This window comes from Triticum urartu, chromosome 2A, assembly GCF_056163025.1.
Source record: "Triticum urartu cultivar PI428250 chromosome 2A, HENAU_Tu73, whole genome shotgun sequence".
NCBI lineage: Eukaryota > Viridiplantae > Streptophyta > Magnoliopsida > Poales > Poaceae > Triticum > Triticum urartu.
In genome coordinates, this window is record NC_141874.1 from 690,658,541 (window position 1) to 690,678,221 (window position 19,681).

Sequence of the window (19,681 nt, forward strand, 5' to 3'; positions counted from 1 at the left end):
CCGTGGGTATGATTATATGATATGCATCACACAATCTCAGATTCATCTATTCAACTAAACACAAAGGACCTCAAAGAGTGCCCCAAAGTTCTACCAGAGAATCACGACGAAAACGTGTGCCAACCCCTATGCATAGGTTCATGGGCAGAACCCGCAAGTTGATCACCAAAACATACATCAAGTGAATCACGTGATATCCCATTGTCACCACAGATACGCATGGCAAGACATACATCAAGTGTTCTCAAATCTTTAAAGACTCAATCCGATAAGATTACTTCAAAGGGGAAACTCAATTCATTACAAGAGAGAAGAGGGGGAGGAGAAACATAAGATCCAACTATAATAGCAAAGCTCGCGATACATCAAGATCGTGCCAAATCAAGAACACGAGAGAGAGAGAGATCAAACACATAGCTACTGGTACATACCCTCAGCCTCGAGGGAGAACTACTCCCTCCTCATCATGGAGAGCACCGGGATGATGAAGATGGCCACCGGAGAAGGATTCCCCCTCCGGCAGGGTGCCAGAATGGGTCTAGATTGGCTTTCGGTGGCTACGGAGACTTCTGGCGGCGGAACTCCCAATCTACCGTGTTCTCGGATGTTTTTAGGGTATATGGAGATATATAGGCGGAAGAAGTACGTCAGGGGGGCCACGAGGGGCCCACGAGGGTGGTGGGCGCGCCCCCTGCCTCGTGACCACCTTGCAGATCCCCCGACGTGCACTCCAAGTCTTCTGGGCTTCTTTCCTTCCAAAAATGAGTTCCGTGAAGTTTCAGGTCAATTGGACTCCGTTTGATTTTCCTTTTTTTCGAAACCCTAAAACAGGGTAAAAACAGAAACTGGCACTGGGCTCTGGGTTAATAGGTTAGTCCCAAAAATGATATAAAAGTGTATAATAAAGCCCATAAACATTCAAAATAGTAGATAATATAGCATGGAGCAATAAAAAATTATAGATACGTTGGAGACGTATCACACCTCAGCGTGTCAGAGTCAACACATGAGACTTATAGGCGGGGCCCGCCACTTATCCACGTCACCACTGGGCTGGGTCAACGCGGAGTGGCTGACGTGTGGGTCCTACACGCAGGGTGTCATCATCTTCATCCCCCTCGCGCTCGCCCGTGGACTAGAGGGAGGCCGCCGGCGTCGACGCTCGTTCGGGCGGCTCAGGTCGACTCAGGCGACGCCCCGTCCACCGAGATGACCAACACGGGGAGGCACATCCGCCTTGGCTCTTCACGCGCGCCGGCAAGAGCTGGAAGAAGCAGGGCCTCGGCCACGGCGGACAGGAGCTTCGAGCGCCGTCGAACTTGATGCTATGGGGTTCTGGCAGAGGAGGGGAACGGCAAGGGAACTCAGCCATGGTTTGGTAGGTGCTCTGGTGGAGGAGGAAGTGGGAGAGGGGCTCGGCTTTGGGTGAATTTAGGATGAGGAGGCCCGCGGCCATGGCGACAATGGTGGTCGTGGAGGGAGACTCGAGCTCGGGGAAATGGTCACGGAGTTGTGGAGGAGTGGGTAGAGGTCGCTGGTGAGGAGAAACGCACCCGGGACGGTCTTATATAGGCAGTGGAGGAGGGGGCGAGCTGGTATCGCCGTGGACGCGTGGCCAGCGCCGCGGACGCATGTGCGCGCGCATGAGTTCGGAGGTAGACGACGAGGAAGGCACATGGGAGAGCTCACGGGGAGGAGGAGGCCAAAGAAGCGCAGGGAGGAAGAGACGAGGAGGAAGACGATGGTCGGCACACAGTGCTCCCGTGGGCATTCGATGGCAAGCGTCGGTGAGGAAGCTGCCGGAGGGGGAGAGGGGTCCAGGGGAATGACGACGACGAGAGGAAGACAATGTACATGGTCACGCGCGTGAAGGCGACGAGAGTAGGAGGTGCCGAAGCACAAACGGCCACTTGACGCGGACACTGCACACAGAGCACGTGCACTGTGGTGCCATTAACGCGGTCACCGCGTGCACTGGCATGTAGCAGGGGAGATGGGCTGGAACGTGTTGTCTAGTGCGTAGTCCATCCAGGGGAGGTTACAACCGTGGTGGTAGATCGCTGAAAAGGGCTCCGGTTAAATGGTAAGTAACCTCTGAAGTTTACTCCAGTAAACTTGAACGTGCACTGGCGATTTACAGGGAGGAGATTGGAAGCAATGGAGTTGTCTGCGAGGTTTAGGGTAAGGAGGAATTTTTGTTGGGGAACGTAGTAATTTCAAAAAAAAATCATATGCACACGCAGGATCATGGTGATGCATAGCAACGAGAAGGGAGAGTGTCGTCGACGTACCCTCGTAGACCGTTAAGTGATACGTCCATTCTACATCATGCTTTTATATCAATATTTATTGCATTATGGGCTGTTATTACACATTATGTCACAATACTTATGCATATTCTCTCTTATTTTACAAGGTTTACATAAAGAGGGAGAATGCCAGCAGCTGGGATTCTGGCTGGAAAAGGAGCAAATATTAGAGACCTATTCTGCATAGCTCCAAAAGTCCTGAAACTTCACTGATGATGTTTTCCAAATATATAAAAAATATTGAGCTCAAGAACTTCACCAGGGGGCCACACCTTGCCCACGAGGGTGGGGGGCGCGCCCTACCCCCTGGGCACGCCCCCTACCCCGTGGCCCCCCTGGTGGCCCTCCGGTGACCATCTTCTGCTATATGGACTCTTTCGATGGGGAAAAAATCATAAGCCATCTTCTCGGACGAAACTCTGCCGCCACGAGGCGGAACCTTGGCGGAACCAATCTAGGGTTCTGGCGGGGCTGTTCTGCTGGGGAAACTTCCCTCCCGGAGGGGGAAATCATCGCCATCGTCATCACCAATGCTCCTCTCATCAGGAGAGGGCAATCTCCATCAACATCTTCATCAGCACCATCTCATCTCAAAACCCTAGTTCATCTCTTGTATCCAATTCTTGTCTCCAAGTCCGGGATTGGTGCTAGTAGGTTGCTAGTAGTGTTAATTACTCCTTGTAGTTGGTGCTAGTTGGTTTAATTGGTGTAAGATCATATGTTCAGATCCTATATGCACATTAATACCCCTATGATTATGAACATGTTTATGCTTTGTGAGTAGTTACTTTTGTTCCTCAGGACTTGAGAGAAGTCTTGCTATTAGTAGTCATGTGAATTTGGTATTCGTTCGATATTTTGATGAGATGTATGTTGTCTCTCCTCTAGTGGTGTTATGTGAACGTCGACTACATGACACTTCACCATTGTTTGGGCCTAGAGGAAGGCATTGGGAAGTAATAAGTAGATGATGGGTTGCTAGAGTGACATAAGCTTAAACCCTAGTTTATGTGTTGCTTCGTAAGGGGCTGATTTGGATCCATATGTTTCATGCTATGGTCAGGTTTACCTTAATACTTTTGTTGTATTTGCGGATGCTTGCAATAGAGGTTAATCATAAGTGGGATGTTTGTCCAAGTAAGGGCAGAACCCAAGCACCGGTCCACCCACATACCAAATTATCAAAGTACCGAACGCGAATCATATGAGCGTGATGAAAACTAGCTTGACGATATTCCCATGTGTCCTCGAGAGCGCTTTACATCATATAAGAGTTTGTCCAGGCTTGTCCTTTGCTACAAAAAGTATTGGGCCACCTTGCTGCACTTTATTTACTTTTGTTACTTGTTGCTCGTTACAAATTATCCTATCACAAAACTATCTGTTACCACTTATTTCAGTACTTGCAGAGAATACCTTGCTGGAAACCGCTTATCATTTCCTTCTGCTCCTCATTGGGTTCGACACTCTTACTTATCGAAAGGACTATGATAGATCCCCTATACTTGTGGGTCATCAAGACTCTTTTCTGGCGCCGTTGCCGGGGAGTGAAGCGCCTTTGGTAGGTGGAATTTGGTAAGGAAAATTTTATATAGTGTGCTAAAATTTACTGTCACTTGTTACTATGGAAAGTAATCCTCTGAGGGGCTTGTTTGGGGTATATTCACCCCGACCAATAGAGCAAAGAGTTGCTCCTCAACCTACTGAACCTACTGAAAATGAAAATGCTTGCTTTGAAATTCCTTTGGGTATGGTAGAAAAACTGCTAGCTAATCCTTTTTAGGAGATGGAACAAAACATCCTGATGAACATCTAATATATGTGGATGAAGTTTGTGGATTATTTAAGCTTGCAGGTGTACCCGGAGATGTTGTTAAGAAGAAGGTCTTCCCTTTATCTTTAAGGGGAGATGCATCGACATGGTATAGGCTATGTGATGATATGGAGTCTTGGAATTACAAACGATTGAAATTGGAATTTCATTATCCTATGCATCTTGTTCATCGTGATCGCAATTATATATATAATTTTTGGCCTCGCGAAGGAGAAAGCATCGCTCAAGCTTGGGGGAGGCTTAAATCAATGTTATATTCATGCCCCAATCATGAGCTCTCAAGAGAAATGATTATTCAAAATTTTTATGCTCGGCTTTCTGATAACAATCGCTCCATGCTTGATACTTCTTGTGCTGGCTCTTTTATGATGAAGACTATTGAATTCAAATGTGATTTATTGGAAAGAATTAAACACAACTCCGAAGATTGGGACCTCGACATTGGTAAGGAGTCAGGTATGACACCTAGTTTAGATTGTGTTAAATCTTTTATGGATACCGATATTTTTTGTAAATTTAGCACTAAATATGGACTTGACTCTGAGATAGTAGCTTCTTTCTGTGAGTCTTTTGCTACTTATGTTGATCTCCCCAAGGTGAAGTGGTTTAAATATCATCCTCCCATAGAAGTAAAAGTAGCTGCACCTATTAAAGTTGAAGAAAAGACTATCACTTATAATGATCCTATTGTTCCTACTTCTTATGTTGAGAAACCGCCTTTCCCTGTTAGGATCAAGGATCATGCTAAAGCTTCAACTGTGGTTCGTAAAAGCAATATTAAAACATATACACCTCCTGAGCAAGTTAAAGTTGAACCTAATATTGCTATTGTTAAAGATCTCTTGTCTGATAATATAGATGGGCATGTTATTTATTTCTGTGATGAAACTGCTAGAATTGCTAAACCCCGTGATACAGATAAACCTAGACCTGTGGTAGGTATGCCTGTTATTTCTGTTAAAATAGGAGATCATTGTTATCATGGCTTATGTGATATGGGTGCTAATGCTAGTGCAATACCTATTGACTTATACAAAGAAATTATGCATGACATTGCACTTGTTGAGTTAGAAGATATAGATGTCACAATTAAACTTGCTAATAGAGATACTATTTCACCAATGGGAATTGTTAGAGTTGTTGAAGTCTTGTGTGGGAAAACTAAATATCCTGCTGATTTTCTTGTTCTTGGTTCCCCACAAGATAGCTTCTGTCCCATTATATTTGGTAGACCCTTCTTAAATATTGTTAATGCTACCATAAATTGCACAAGAGATGTTGTTACTGTCGGTTTAGATGATATGACTCATGAATTTATTTTTTCTAAATTTAGTAGACAACACCATGAAGAAGAATTACCTAGTAAAGATGAAATTATTGGTCTTGCTTCTATTGCCGTACCTCCTAGTGACCCTTTAGAACAATATTTGCTAGACCATGAAAATGATGTTTATGAATGAAAGAAGAGAATTAGATGAAGTATTCTTTAAACAGGAACCTATTCTGAAACACAATTTACCTATTGAAATCCTAGGGGATCCTCCTCCACCCAAGGGTGATCCCGTGTTTGAGCTTAAACTGCTACCGGATACTCTTAAATATGCTTATCTTGATGAGAAAAAGATATATCCTGTTATTATTAGTGCTAACCTTTCAGAACATGAAGAAGAGAGATTATTGAAAATTCTGAAGAAGCACCGTGCTGTTATTGGGTATACTCTTGATGATATTAAGGGCATTAGTCCCACTCTATGCCAACATAAAATTAATTTGGAAGAAGATGCTAAACTAGTTCGTGATCATCAACGTCGTCTGAATCCTAAAATGAAAGAAGTGGTAAGAAAGGAGATACTAAAGCTCCTTGAGGCAGGTATAATTTACCCCGTTGCAGATAGTCAGTGGGTAAGTCATGTCCATTGTGTCCCTAAGAAGGGAGGTATTACTGTTGTTCCTAATGATAAAGATGAATTGATTCCTCGAAGAATTATTACTGGTTATAGGATGGTAATTGATTTCCGCAAATTAAATAAGGCTACTAAAAAGGATCATTACCCCTTACCTTTTATCAATCAAATGCTAGAAAGATTATCCAAACATACACATTTTTGCTTTCTAGATGTTTATTCTGGTTTCTCTCAAATACCTGTGTCAGTCAAAGATCAATCAAAGACTACTTTTACATGCCCTTTTGGTACTTTTTCTTATAGACGTATGCCTTTTGGTTTATGTAATGCACCTGCTACCTTTCAAAGATGCATGATGGCTATATTCTCTAACTTTTGTGAAATGATTTGTGAGGTTTTCGTGGATGACTTTTCCGTCTATGGATCTTCTTTTGATGATTGCTTGAGCAACCTTGATCGAGTTTTGCAGAGATGTGAAGAAACTAATCTTGTCCTGAATCGGGAAAAGTGCCACTTTATGGTTAATGAAGGTATTGTCTTGGGGCATAAAGTTTATGAAAGAGGTATTGAAGTTGATAAAGCCAAGGTTGATGCTATTGAAAAGATGCCATGTCCCAAGGACATCAAAGGTATAAGAAGTTTCCTTGGTCATGCCGGTTTTTATAGGATGTTCATTAAGGACTTCTCAAAAATCTCTCGACCTCTGACTAATTTATCACAAAAAGATATACCATTTGTTTTTGATGATGATTGTGTAGAAGCATTTGAAATACTTAAGAAAGCATTGATCTCTGCACCTATTGTCCAGTCACCTGATTGGAATTTACCCTTTGAAATTATGTGTGATGCTAGTGATTATGATATAGGTGTTGTTCTAGGACAAAGAGTTGATAAGAAGCTAAATGTTATTCAATATGCTAGTAAAACTCTAGACAATGCTCAAAGAAATTATGCTACTACTGAAAAAGAATTCTTAGCAGTTGTATTTGCCTGTGATAAGTTTAGACCTTATATTGTTGATTCTAAAGTAACTATTCACACTGATCATGCTGCTATTAAATATCTTATGGAAAAGAAAGATGCTAAACCTAGACTTATTAGATGGGTTCTCTTGCTTCAAGAATTTGATTTACATATTGTTGATAGAAAAGGAGCCGAGAACCCCATTGCAGACAACTTGTCTAGGTTAGAAAATGTGCTTGATGCCCCACTACCTATTGATGATAGCTTTCCTGATGAGCAATTAAATATCATAAATGCTTCTCATACTGCTCCATGGTATGCTGATTATGCTAATTACATTGTTGCTAAGTTTATACCACCTAGTTTCACATACCAGCAAAAGAAAAAGTTCTTCTATGATTTGAGGCATTACTTTTGGGATGACCCACATCTTTATAAAGAAGGAGTAGATGGTGTTATTAGACGTTGTGTACCTGAGCATGAAGAGGAACAGATCCTACGTAAGTGTCACTCCGAAGCTTATGGAGGGCACCATGCTGGAGATAGAACTGAAGGAAATATGCCCTAGAGGCAATAATAAAGTTATTATTTATTTCCTTATTTCATGATAAATGTTTATTATTCATGCTAGATTTGTATTAACCGGAAACATAATACATGTGTGAATACATAGACAAACAGAGTGTCACTAGTATGCCTCTACTTGACTAGCTCGTTAATCAACGATGGTTATGTTTCCTAACCATGAACAAAGAGTTGTTATTTGATTAACGAGGTCACATCATTAGGTGAATGATCTGATTGACATGACCCATTCCATTAGCTTAGCACCCGATCGTTTAGTATGTTGCTATTGCTTTCTTCATGACTTATACATGTTCCTATGACTATGAGATTATGCAACTCCTGTTTACCGGAAGAACACTTTGGGTGCTACCAAACGTCACAACGTAACTGGGTGATTATAAAGGAGCATTACAGGTGTCTCCAAAGGTAGATGTTGGGTTGGCGTATTTCGAGATTAGGATTTGTCACTCCGATTGTCGGAGAGGTATCTCTGGGCCCTCTCGGTAATGCACATCACATAAGCCTTGCAAGCATTGCAACTAATAAGTTAGTTGTGAGATGATGTATTACGGAACGAGTAAAGAGACTTGCCGGTAACGAGATTGAACTAGGTATTGGATACCGACGATCGAATCTCGGGCAAGTAACATACCGATGACAAAGGGAACAACGTATGTTGTTATGCGGTCTGACCGATAAAGATCTTCGTAGAATATGTAGGAGCCAATATGGGCATCCAGGTCCCTCTATTGGTTATTGACCGGAGATTTGTCTCAGTCATGTCTGCATTGTTCTCGAATCGTAGGGTCCGCACGCTTAATGTTACGATGACAGTTATTATGAGTTTATGCATTTTGATGTACCGAAGTTAGTTCGGAGTCCTGGATGTGATCACGAACATGACGAGGAGTCTCGAAATGGTCGAGACATAAAGATTGATATATTGGAAGCCTATATTTGGACATCGGAATCGTTCCGGGTGAAATCAGCATTTTACCGGAGTACCGGGGGGTTACTGGAACCCCCCGGGGGGTTTATTGGGCCTACATGGGCCTTGAGGGAAAAGAGAGAAGGAGGCAGGAGGTGGCCGCGTGCCCCTCCCCTTCCTAGTCCGAATAGGACAAGGGAAGGGGGGCGGCGCCCCACCTTTCCTTCCTCTCTTCCTCCTCTTTCCCCCCCCCCATGGCGCGCCCCTCCTTGGCCGGCTGCCCCTCCCCTTGGCTCCTTTATATACGGAGGCAGGGGGCACCCTAGAACACACAAGTTGATCCACGTGATCGTTCCTTAGCCGTGTGCGGTGCCCCCTGCCACCATATTCCACCTTGGTCATACCGTTGTAGTGCTTAGGCGAAGCCCTGCGTCGGTAGAACATCATCTTCGTCACCACGCCGTTGTGCTGACGGAACTCATCCCCGAAGCTTTGCTGGATCGGAGCCCGGGGAGCGTCATCGAGCTGTACGTGTGCTAAGAACTCGGAGGTGCCGGAGTAACGGTGCTTGGATCGGTCGGATCGGGAAGACGTACGACTACTTCCTCTATGTTGCGTCACTGCTTCCGTTGCGATCTACAAGGGTACGTAGATCATACTCTCCCCTCTCGTTGCTATGCATCACCATGATCTTGCGTGTGCGTAGGAAATTTTTTGAAATTACTGCATTCCCCAACAAGAACTGCATATAAGGTACTACAATCTGGTTTTTATTGGCCCACTCTCTTCAAGGATGCCCGTAAGTTTGTCTTATCTTGTGATGAATGTCAAAGAATTAGTAATATTAGTAGACGTCAATAAATGCCGATGAATTATTCACTTGTTATTGAACCATTTGATGTTTGGGGCTTTGACTATATGGGACCTTTTCCTTCCTCTAATGCTTATACACATATTTTAGTTGCTGTTGATTACGTTACTAAGTGGGTAGAAGCTATTCCAACCAGTAGTGATGATCATAACACTTCTATTAAAATGCTTAAAGAAGTTATCTTTCCAAGGTTTGGAGCCCCTAGATATTTAATGACTGATGGTGCTTCACATTTTATTCATGGTGCTTTCCGTAAAATGCTTGCTAAATATGATGTTAATCATAGAATTGCATCCCCTTATCACCCTCAGTCTAGTGGTCAAGTAGAATTGAGTAATAGAGAAATCAAATTAATTTTGCAAAAGACTGTTAATAGGTCCAGAAAGAATTGGTCCAAGAAACTTGATGATGCATTATGGGCCTATAGAACTGCATATAAAAATCCTATGGGTATGTCTCCGTATAAAATGGTCTATGGAAAAGCATGTCACTTACCTCTCGAACTAGAACACAAGGCTTATTGGGCTATTAAAGAACTAGATTATGATTTTAAACTTGCTGGTGAGAAGAGGTTATTTGATATTAACTCACTTGATGAATGGAGAACTCAAGCCTACGAAAATGCCAAGTTGTTTAAAGAAAAAGCTAAAAGGTGGCATGATAAAAGAATACAAAAGCGTGAGTTTAATGTAGGTGATTATGTATTGCTATACAACTCTCGTTTAAGATTTTTTGCAGGAAAACTTCTCTCTAAATGGGAAGGTCCCTACGTTATCGAGGATGTCTACCATTCCGGTGCCATAAAAATCAACAACTTCGAAGGCACAAATCCGAAGGTGGTAAATGGTCAAACAATCAGACATTATATCTCAGATAATCCCATAAATATTGAAACCAATGTTATCGAAACCGTAACCCCGGAGGAATACATAAGGGACACTTTCCGGAACGTTTCAGACTCCGAAAAGGAATAGGTATGTGGTACGGTAAGTAAGCCGACTCCAAAACAGTTTTTAAGGCAATATTTCTCCATTTTGGAATATTTAGAAAAATAGAAAAATAAGCAGGAGTCCGTAAAGGACACGAGGGTGGAGGGCGCGCCCCCTTACCTCGTGGGCACCTCGTGTGCTCTCCGGACTCCGTTTTCGTACACGACACGTATTTTGGTCGGTAAAAATTCATTATATAATCTCCCGGGGGTTTTGACTCCCGTATCACGCAAATATCTCTTATCTTTGTTTTGAGCTGTCCTACTGCAGACAAAGCAACATGTCGTCCCAGGATTCGGAAGGAGAAATCTATGTGGCTGATTACCTCGCAGATCCTAAGGTCTATGGGGATGTGGAGCACTGTGGTTGGACTACGGAAGAAGAAGAGGACTATGAACCCAAGGGAAAGGAAGAGACGAGCTCAGATGAAGATGAAGTCCCACTACCTCAACCTGGGGACATGCATGTGGAGTTCAAAAAGTCAAGCCTCCCGGATAGGGTAAAGAAACCTAAGATCGAGTTTATCCCTTTCCGCCTCTTGCAGGAGAACAAGTAGGAACTATGCAAAAAGATACTGAGCTTGGAGCAGGAGATCGAGGACCTAAGGGACCAAAATTCTGTCCTCAAACGCAAATTAAGGAAGAAGCCCACGCCATCAACAAAATCACCACCGTCTCCACCAACAAAGAAGAATTGAGTATCTGGTATGGGCACACCACTTGGCAACTGCCAAGCTTGGGGGAGTGCCCCGGTATCGTATCACCATCACTTTTATCTTTACCGTTTTTCTTAGTTACGATCCTTTTGGTAATATTTTGATCTAGTAGAATAAAAGTTCTTAGTATGATCTAGTTGCTAGTTTTGCTTTATGATCCTTCTATATAATTGAGTCCGTGAGCTATATAATAAAGATTAGTGTTGAGTCAAGGGCTTGCTTATTTTTGCCATGATCCCAAATAAAATAAAATAAAAGAGAAAGAAATAAAAAGAAACAAAGAGATCATGTGAGTCTTATGGAGAGTAATGAGCTCACATAGAAAGAGTATGATGAATAAAAGTTATTGAGGGTTGACAAACATAGTTTTGGTCATCGTTGCAATTAATAGGAAGTAATAAAGAAAGAGAGGTCTTCACCTATAAATATACTATCTTGGACATCTTTTATGATTGTGAGCACTCATTAAAATATGACATGCTAAAGAGTTGACATTGGACAAGGAAGACAACATAATGGGTTATGTTTTCTTACATCTGAGATAAATTATATTGTCTTGGATCTTCCAATATGTTGAGCTTGCCTTTCTCCCTCATGCTAGCCAAATTCATTGCACCAAGTAGAGATACTACTTGTGCTTCCAAATACCCTTAAACCAGTTTTGCCATGAGAGTCCACCATACCTACCTATGGATTGAGTAAGATCCATCAAGTAAGTTGTCATCGGTGCAAGCAATAAAGATTGCTCTCTAAATATGTATGATTGATTGGTGTGGTAGAAATAAGCTTTATACAATCGTGTGATATGGAAGTAATAAAAGCGACAGACTGCATAATAAAGGTCCATATCACAAGTGGCAATATAAAGTGATGTTCTTTCACATTAGGATTTTGTGCATCCAACCATAAAAGCGCATGAGAACCTCTGTTTCCCTCTGCGAAGGGCCTATCTTTTACTTTTATCTCCTTTACTGCAAAAGAGTCATGGTGATCTTCACCCTTCCTTTTTTTTACATTTTATCCTTTGGCAAGCACAATATGTTGGAAAGATCCTGGTATATAGGGCTAATTGGATGTGGGTTTTCATGAACTATTACTGTTGAAATTACCCTTGAGGTAACACGTTGGGAGGCAAAACTATAAGACCCAATCTTTCTCTGTGTCCGATTAAAACTCCATACCCATAAGTATTGCGTGAGTGTCAGCAATTGTGAAAGACTATATGATAGTTGAGTATGTGGACTTGCTGAAAAGCTCTTATACATTGACTCTTTCCTATGTTATGATAAATTGCAATTGCTTCAATGACTGAGATTATAGTTTGTTAGTTTTCAATGAAGTTTACGATTCATACTTGATATTGTGATTGAATTATTACTCTAGCATAAGAAATCATATGACAAGAATTATATAAGTTGCTGTTCTAAGAATGATCATAATGCCCTCATGTCCATATTTTATTTTTATCGACACCTTCATCTCTAAACATGTGGACATATTTTTCGATTTCGGCTTTTCGCTTGAGGACAAGCGAGGTCTAAGCTTGGGGGAGTTGATACGTCCATTCTGCATCATGCTTTTATATCAATATTTATTGCATTATGGGATGTTATTACACATTATGTCACAATACTTATGCCTATTCTCTCTTATTTTACAAGGTTTACATAAAGAGGGAGAATGCCGGCAGCTGGGATTCTGGCTGGAAAAGGAGCAAATATTAGAGACCTATTCTGCACAGCTCCAAAAGTCCTGAAACTTCACGGATGATGTTTTCCAAATATATAAAAAAACATTGAGCTCAAGAACTTCACCAGGGGGGCCACACCCTGCCCACGAGGGTGGGGGGCGCGCCCTACCCCCCTGGGCGCGCCCCCTACCTCGCGGGCCCCCTGGTGGCCCTCCGGTGACCATCTTCTGCTATATGGACTCTTTTGATGGGAAAAAATCACAAGAAATCTTCTCGGACAAAACTCCGCCGCCACGAGGCGGAACCTTGGCGGAACCAATATAGGGTTCTGGCGGGGCTATTCTGCTGGGGAAACTTCCCTCCCGGAGGGGGAAATCATCGCCATCGTCATCACCAATGCTCCTCTCATCGGGAGAGGGCAATCTCCATCAACATCTTCATCAGCACCATCTCATCTCAAAACCCTAGTTCATCTCTTGTATCCAATTCTTGTCTCCAAGTCCGGGATTGGTGCTAGTAGGTTGCTAGTAGTGTTAATTACTCCTTGTAGTTGGTGCTAGTTGGTTTAATTGGTGTAAGATCATATGTTCAGATCCTATATGCACATTAATACCCCTATGATTATGAACATGTTTATGCTTTGTGAGTAGTTACTTTTGTTCCTCAGGACTTGAGAGAAGTCTTGCTATTAGTAGTCATGTGAATTTGGTATTCGTTCGATATTTTGATGAGATGTATGTTGTCTCTCCTCTAGTGGTGTTATGTGAACGTCGACTACATGACACTTCACCATTGTTTGGGCCTAGAGGAAGGCATTGGGAAGTAATAAGTAGATGATGGGTTGCTAGAGTGACATAAGCTTAAACCCTAGTTTATGTGTTGCTTCGTAAGGGGCTGATTTGGATCCATATGTTTCATGCTATGGTCAGGTTTACCTTAATACTTTTGTTGTATTTGCGGATGCTTGCAATATAGTTAATCATAAGTGGGATGTTTGTCCAAGTAAGGGAAGCACCCAAGCACCGGTCCACCCACATACCAAATTATCAAAGTACCGAACGCGAATCATATGAGCGTGATGAAAACTAGCTTGACGATATTCCCATGTATCCTCGGGAGCGCTTTACATCATATAAGAGTTTGTCCAGGCTTGTCCTTTGCTACAAAAAGGATTGGGCCACCTTGCTGCACTTTATTTACTTTTGTTACTTGTTGCTCGTTACAAATTATCCTATCACAAAACTATCTGTTACCACTTATTTCAGTACTTGCAGAGAATACCTTGCTGGAAACCGCTTATCATTTCCTTTTGCTCCTCGTTGGGTTCGACACTCTTACTTATCGAAAGGACTACGATAGATCCCCTATACTTGTGGGTCATCATTAAGCGGAAGCGTTATGAAAACGCGGTTGATGTAGTCGTACGTCTTCACGATCGACCGATCCTCAGTACCGAACGTACGTCACCTCCGCGTTCAGCACACGTTCAGCTCGGTGACGTCCCGTGAACTCACGATCCAGTAGAGCTCGGGGAAGAGTTTCGTCAGCACGATGGCGTGGTGACGATGTTGATGAAACTACCGCAGCAGGGCTTCGCCTAAACACCGCTACAATATGACCGAGGTGGATTATGGTGGAGGGGGGCACCGCACATGGCTGTGAGAGATCTTTGTGATCAACTTATGTGTCTAGAGGTGCCCCCTGCCCCCGTATATAAAGGAGCAAGGGGGGAGAGGCGGTCGGCCAGGAGGAGGCGCGCCAGGGAGGAGTCTTACTCCCACCGGGAGTAGGACTCCTTCCTTTCCTAGTTAGAGTAGGAGAAGGGGGAAGGAGGAGGGAGAGAGGAAGGAAAGGGGGGCGTCGCCCCCCTCCTTGTCCAATTCGGACTAGAGGGAGAGGAGGTGCGCGGCCTGCCCTGGCCGCCCCTCCTCTTCTCCACTAAGGCCCATCTTGGCCCATTAAACCCCCCCCCCGGGGGGGGTTATGGTAACCCCCGGTACTCCGGTAAAATCCCGATTTCACCCGGAACACTTCCGGTATCCAAATATAGGATTCAAATATATCAATCTTTATGTCTCGACCATGTCAAGACTCTTCGTCATGTCCGTGATCACATCCGGGACTCCGAACATCCTTCGGTACATCAAAACACATAAACTCATAATATAACCATCATCGAACTTTAAGCGTGTGGACCCTACGGGTTTGAGAACAATGTAGACATGACCGAGACATGTCTCCGGTAAATAACCAATAGCGGAACCTGGATGCTCATATTGGTTCCTACATATTCTACGAAGATCTTTATCGGTCAAACCGCACAACACTATACGTTGTTCTCTTTGTCATCGGTATGTTATTTGCTCGAGATTCGATCGTCGGTATCCAATACCTAGTTCAATCTCGTTACTGGCAAGTCTCTTTACTCGTTCCGTAATACATCATCCCGTAACTAACTCATTAGTTATCATGCTTGCAAGGCTTATAGTGATGTGTATTACCGAGAGGGGCCAGAGATACCTCTCCGACAATCGGAGTGACAAATCCTAATCTTGATCTATGCCAACTCAACAAGTACCATCGGAGACCCCTGTAGAGCACCTTTATAATCACCCAGTTACATTGTGACGTTTGGTAGCACACAAAGTGTTCCTCCGGTATTCGGGAGTTGCATAATCTCATAGTCATAAGAACATGTATAAGTCATGAAGAAAGCAATAGCAGTAAACAAACGATCAAGTCTAAGCTAACGGAATGGGTCAAGTCAATCACATCATTCTCCTAATGATGTGATCCCATTAATCAAATAACAACTCATGTCTATGGTTAGGAAACTTAACCATCTTTGATCAATGAGCTAGTCAAGTAGAGGCATACTAGTGACACTATGTTTGTCTATGTGTTCACACATGTATTATGTTTCCGGTTAATACAATTCTAGCATGAATAATAAACATTTATCGTGAAATAAGGAAATAAATAATAACTTTATTATTGCCTCTAGGGCATATTTCCTTCAGTCTCCCACTTGCACTAGAGTCAATAATCTAGATTACACAGTAATGATTTTAACACCCATGGAGCCTTGGTGCTAATCATGTTTTGCTCGTGGAAGAGGCTTAGTAAACGGGTCTGCAACATTCAGATCCGTATGTATCTTGCAAATCTCTATGTCTCCCACTTGGACTTGATCCCGAATGGAGTTGAAGCGTCACTTGATGTGCTTGGTTCTCTTGTGAAATCTGGATTCCTTTGCCAAAGCAATTGCACCAATATTGTCACAAAAGATTTTCATTGGACCCGACGCACTAGGTATGACACCTAGATCGGATATGAACTCCTTCATCCAGACTGTTGGGGAACGTAGCAAAAATTCAAAATTTTCCTACGTGTCACCAAGATCTATCTATGGAGAGACCAGCAACAAGGGGAAGGAGAGTGCATCTACATACCCTTGTAGATCGCTAAGCGGAAGCGTTCAAGAGAACGGGGTTGATGGAGTCGTACTCATCGTGATCCAAATTACCGGAGATCCTAGTGCCGAACGGACGGCACCTCCGCGTTCAACACACGTACAGCCCGACGACGTCTCCCATGCCTTGATCCAGCAAGGAGAGAGGGAGAGGTTGAGGAAGACTCCATCCAGCAGCAGCACAACGGCGTGGTGGTGATGGAGGAGCGTGGCTATCCTGCAGGGCTTCGCCAAACACCACGGGAGAGGAGGAAGGAGAGATGCAGGGCTGCGTCATATAGAGGAGAGGCACTCGCGTGTTATGAGCAGCCCAAACCTCAACTATATATAGGGGAAGGGGAGGGGCTGTGCCCCCTTTAGGGTTTCCACCCCTAGGGGTGGCGGCCAGCCTAGATCCCATCTAAGGGGGGCGGCCAAGGGGGAGGGGGAGAGGGAGGCGCACCAGGATGGGCCTTAGGGCCCATCTGCCCTAGGGTTTGCCCCCTTCTCCTCTCCCTTGCGCCTTGGGCCCTTGTGGGGGGGCGCACCAGCCCACCTGGGGCTGGTCCCCTTCCACACTTGGCCCATGAAGCCCTCCGGGGCTGGTGGCCCCACTTGGTGGACCCCCGGGACCCTCCCAGTGGTCCCGGGACGTTACCGATAAACCCCTAAACTTTTCCGGTGACCAAAACAGGACTTCCCATATATAAATCTTTACCTCCGGACCATTCCGGAACTCCTCGTGACGTCTGGGATCTCATCCGGGACTCCGAACAACATTCGGTAACCACATACAAACTTCCTTTATAACCCTAGCGTCATCGAACCTTAAGTGTGTAGACCCTACGGGTTCGGGAGACATGCAGACATGACCGAGACGTTCTCCGGTCAATAACCAACAGCGGGATCTGGATACCCATGTTGGCTCCCACATGTTCCACGATGATCTCATTGGATGAACCACGATGTCAAGGACTTAATCAATCCCGTATACAATTCCCTTTGTCTATCGGTACGATACTTGCCCGAGATTCGATCGTCAGTATCCCGATACCTTGTTCAATCTCGTTACCGGCAAGTCTCTTTACTCGTTCCGTAACACATCATCCCGTGATCAAATCCTTGATCACATTGTGCACATTATGATGATGTCCTACCGAGTGGGCCCAGAGACACCTCTCCGTCACACGGAGTGACAAATCCCAGTCTCGATTCATGCCAACCCAACATACACTTTCGGAGATACCCGTAGTGTACCTTCATAGCCACCCAGTTACGTTGTGACGTTTGGCACACCCAAAGCACTCCTACGGTATCCGGGAGTTGCACAATCTCATGGTCTATGGAAATGATACTTGACATTAGAAAAGCTTTAGCATACGAACTACACGATCTAGTGCTATGCTTAGGATTGGGTCTTGTCCATCACATCATTCTCCTAATGATGTGATCCCGTTATCAACGACATCCAATGTCCATGGTCAGGAAACCGTAACCATCTATTGATCAATGAGCTAGTCAACTAGAGGCTTACTAGGGACATGGTGTTGTCTATGTATCCACACATGTATCTGAGTTTCCTATCAATACAATTCTAGCATGGATAATAAACGATTATCATGAACAAGGAAATATAATAATAATCAATTTATTATTGCCTCTAGGGCATATTTCCAACAGTCTCCCACTTGCACTAGAGTCAATAATCCAGTTCACATCGCTATTTGATTAACACTCAAGGTCACATCCCCATGTGACTAACACCCAAAGAGTTTACTAGAGTCAATAATCTAGTTCACATTTACCATGTGATTAACACTCGATGACTTCTGGGTTTGATCATGTTATGCTTGTGAGAGAGGTTATAGTCAATGGGTCTGAACCTTTCAGATCCGTGTGTGCTTTACAAATCTCTATGTCATCTCCTAGATGCAGCTACCATGCTCTATTTGGAGCTATTCCAAATAACTGTTCTACTATACGAATCCAGTTTACTACTCGAATAATCTGGATTAGTGTCAAAGTTTGCATCGGCGTAACCCTTTATGACGAACTCTTTTACCACCTCCATAATCGAGAAAATTCCTTAGTCCACTAGTTACTAAGGATAACTTTGACCGCTGTCCTGTGATCCATTCTTGGATCACTCTTGTACCCCTTGACTGACTCATGGCAAGGCACACTTCAGGTGTGGTACACAACATAGCATACTGTAGAGCCTATGTCTTAAGCATAGGGGACGACCTTCGTCCTTTCTCTCTATTCTGCCGTGGTCGAGCTTTAAGTCTTAACTTCATACCTTACAACTCAGGCAAGAACTCCTTCTTTGACTGATCCATCTTGAACACCTTCAAGATCATGTCAAGGAATGTGCTCATTTGAAAGTACCATTAAGCGTTTTGATCTATCCTTATATATCTTGATGCTCAATGTTCAAATAGCTTAATCAAGGCTTTCCATTGAAAAAAACACTTTCCAAATAACCCTATATGCTTTCCAGAAATTCTACGTCATTTCTGATCAACAATATGTCAACAACATATATTCATCAGAAATTCTATAGTGCTCCCACTCACTTCTTTGGAAATACAAGTTTCTCATAAACTTTGTATACACCAAAATCTTTGATCATCTCATCAAAGCATACATTCCAACTCTGAGATGCTTACTCCAGACCTTAGAAGAATTGCTGGAGCTTTGCAACTTATTAGCATATTTCAGGATTGACAAAACCTTCCGGTTGTATCACATACAGCCTTTCCTCAAGAAAATCGTCGAGGAAACAATGTTTTGACATCCTATCTGCAAGATTTCATAAATGATGCAGTAATTGCTAATATAATTCCAACAGACTCTTAGTATCGCTACGAGTGAGAAAGTCTCATCGTAGTCAACTCCTTGAACTTTTCGGAAAACATCTTAATGACAAGTCGAGCTTTCTTAATGGTGATACTTACCACCATTGTCCGTCTTCCTTTTAAAATCCATCTGTACTCAACAGCCTTATGACCATCGAGCCGTTCTGCCAAAGTCTACACTTTGTTTTCATACATGGATCCTCTCTCGGATTTTTATGGCCTCGAGCCATTTATCGGAATCCAGGCCCACCATCGCTTCTCCACAGCTCATAGGTTCATTGATGTCTAGCAACATGACTTCTAAGACAGGATTACGTACCACTCTGAAGTAGTACGCATCCTTGTCATCCTACGAGGTTTGGTAGTGACTTGATCTGAAGTTTCATGATCACTATCATAAGCTTCTACTTCAATTGGTGTAGGTGCCGTAGGAACAACTCCCTGTGCCCTGCCACACACTAGTTGAAGAGATGGTTCAATAACCTTATCAAGTCTCCACCATCCTCCCACTCAATTCTTTCGAGAGAAACTTTTCGTCGGGAAAGGACCCGATTCTAGAAACAATCCCTTATTGCTTTCGGATCTGAGACAGGAGGTATACC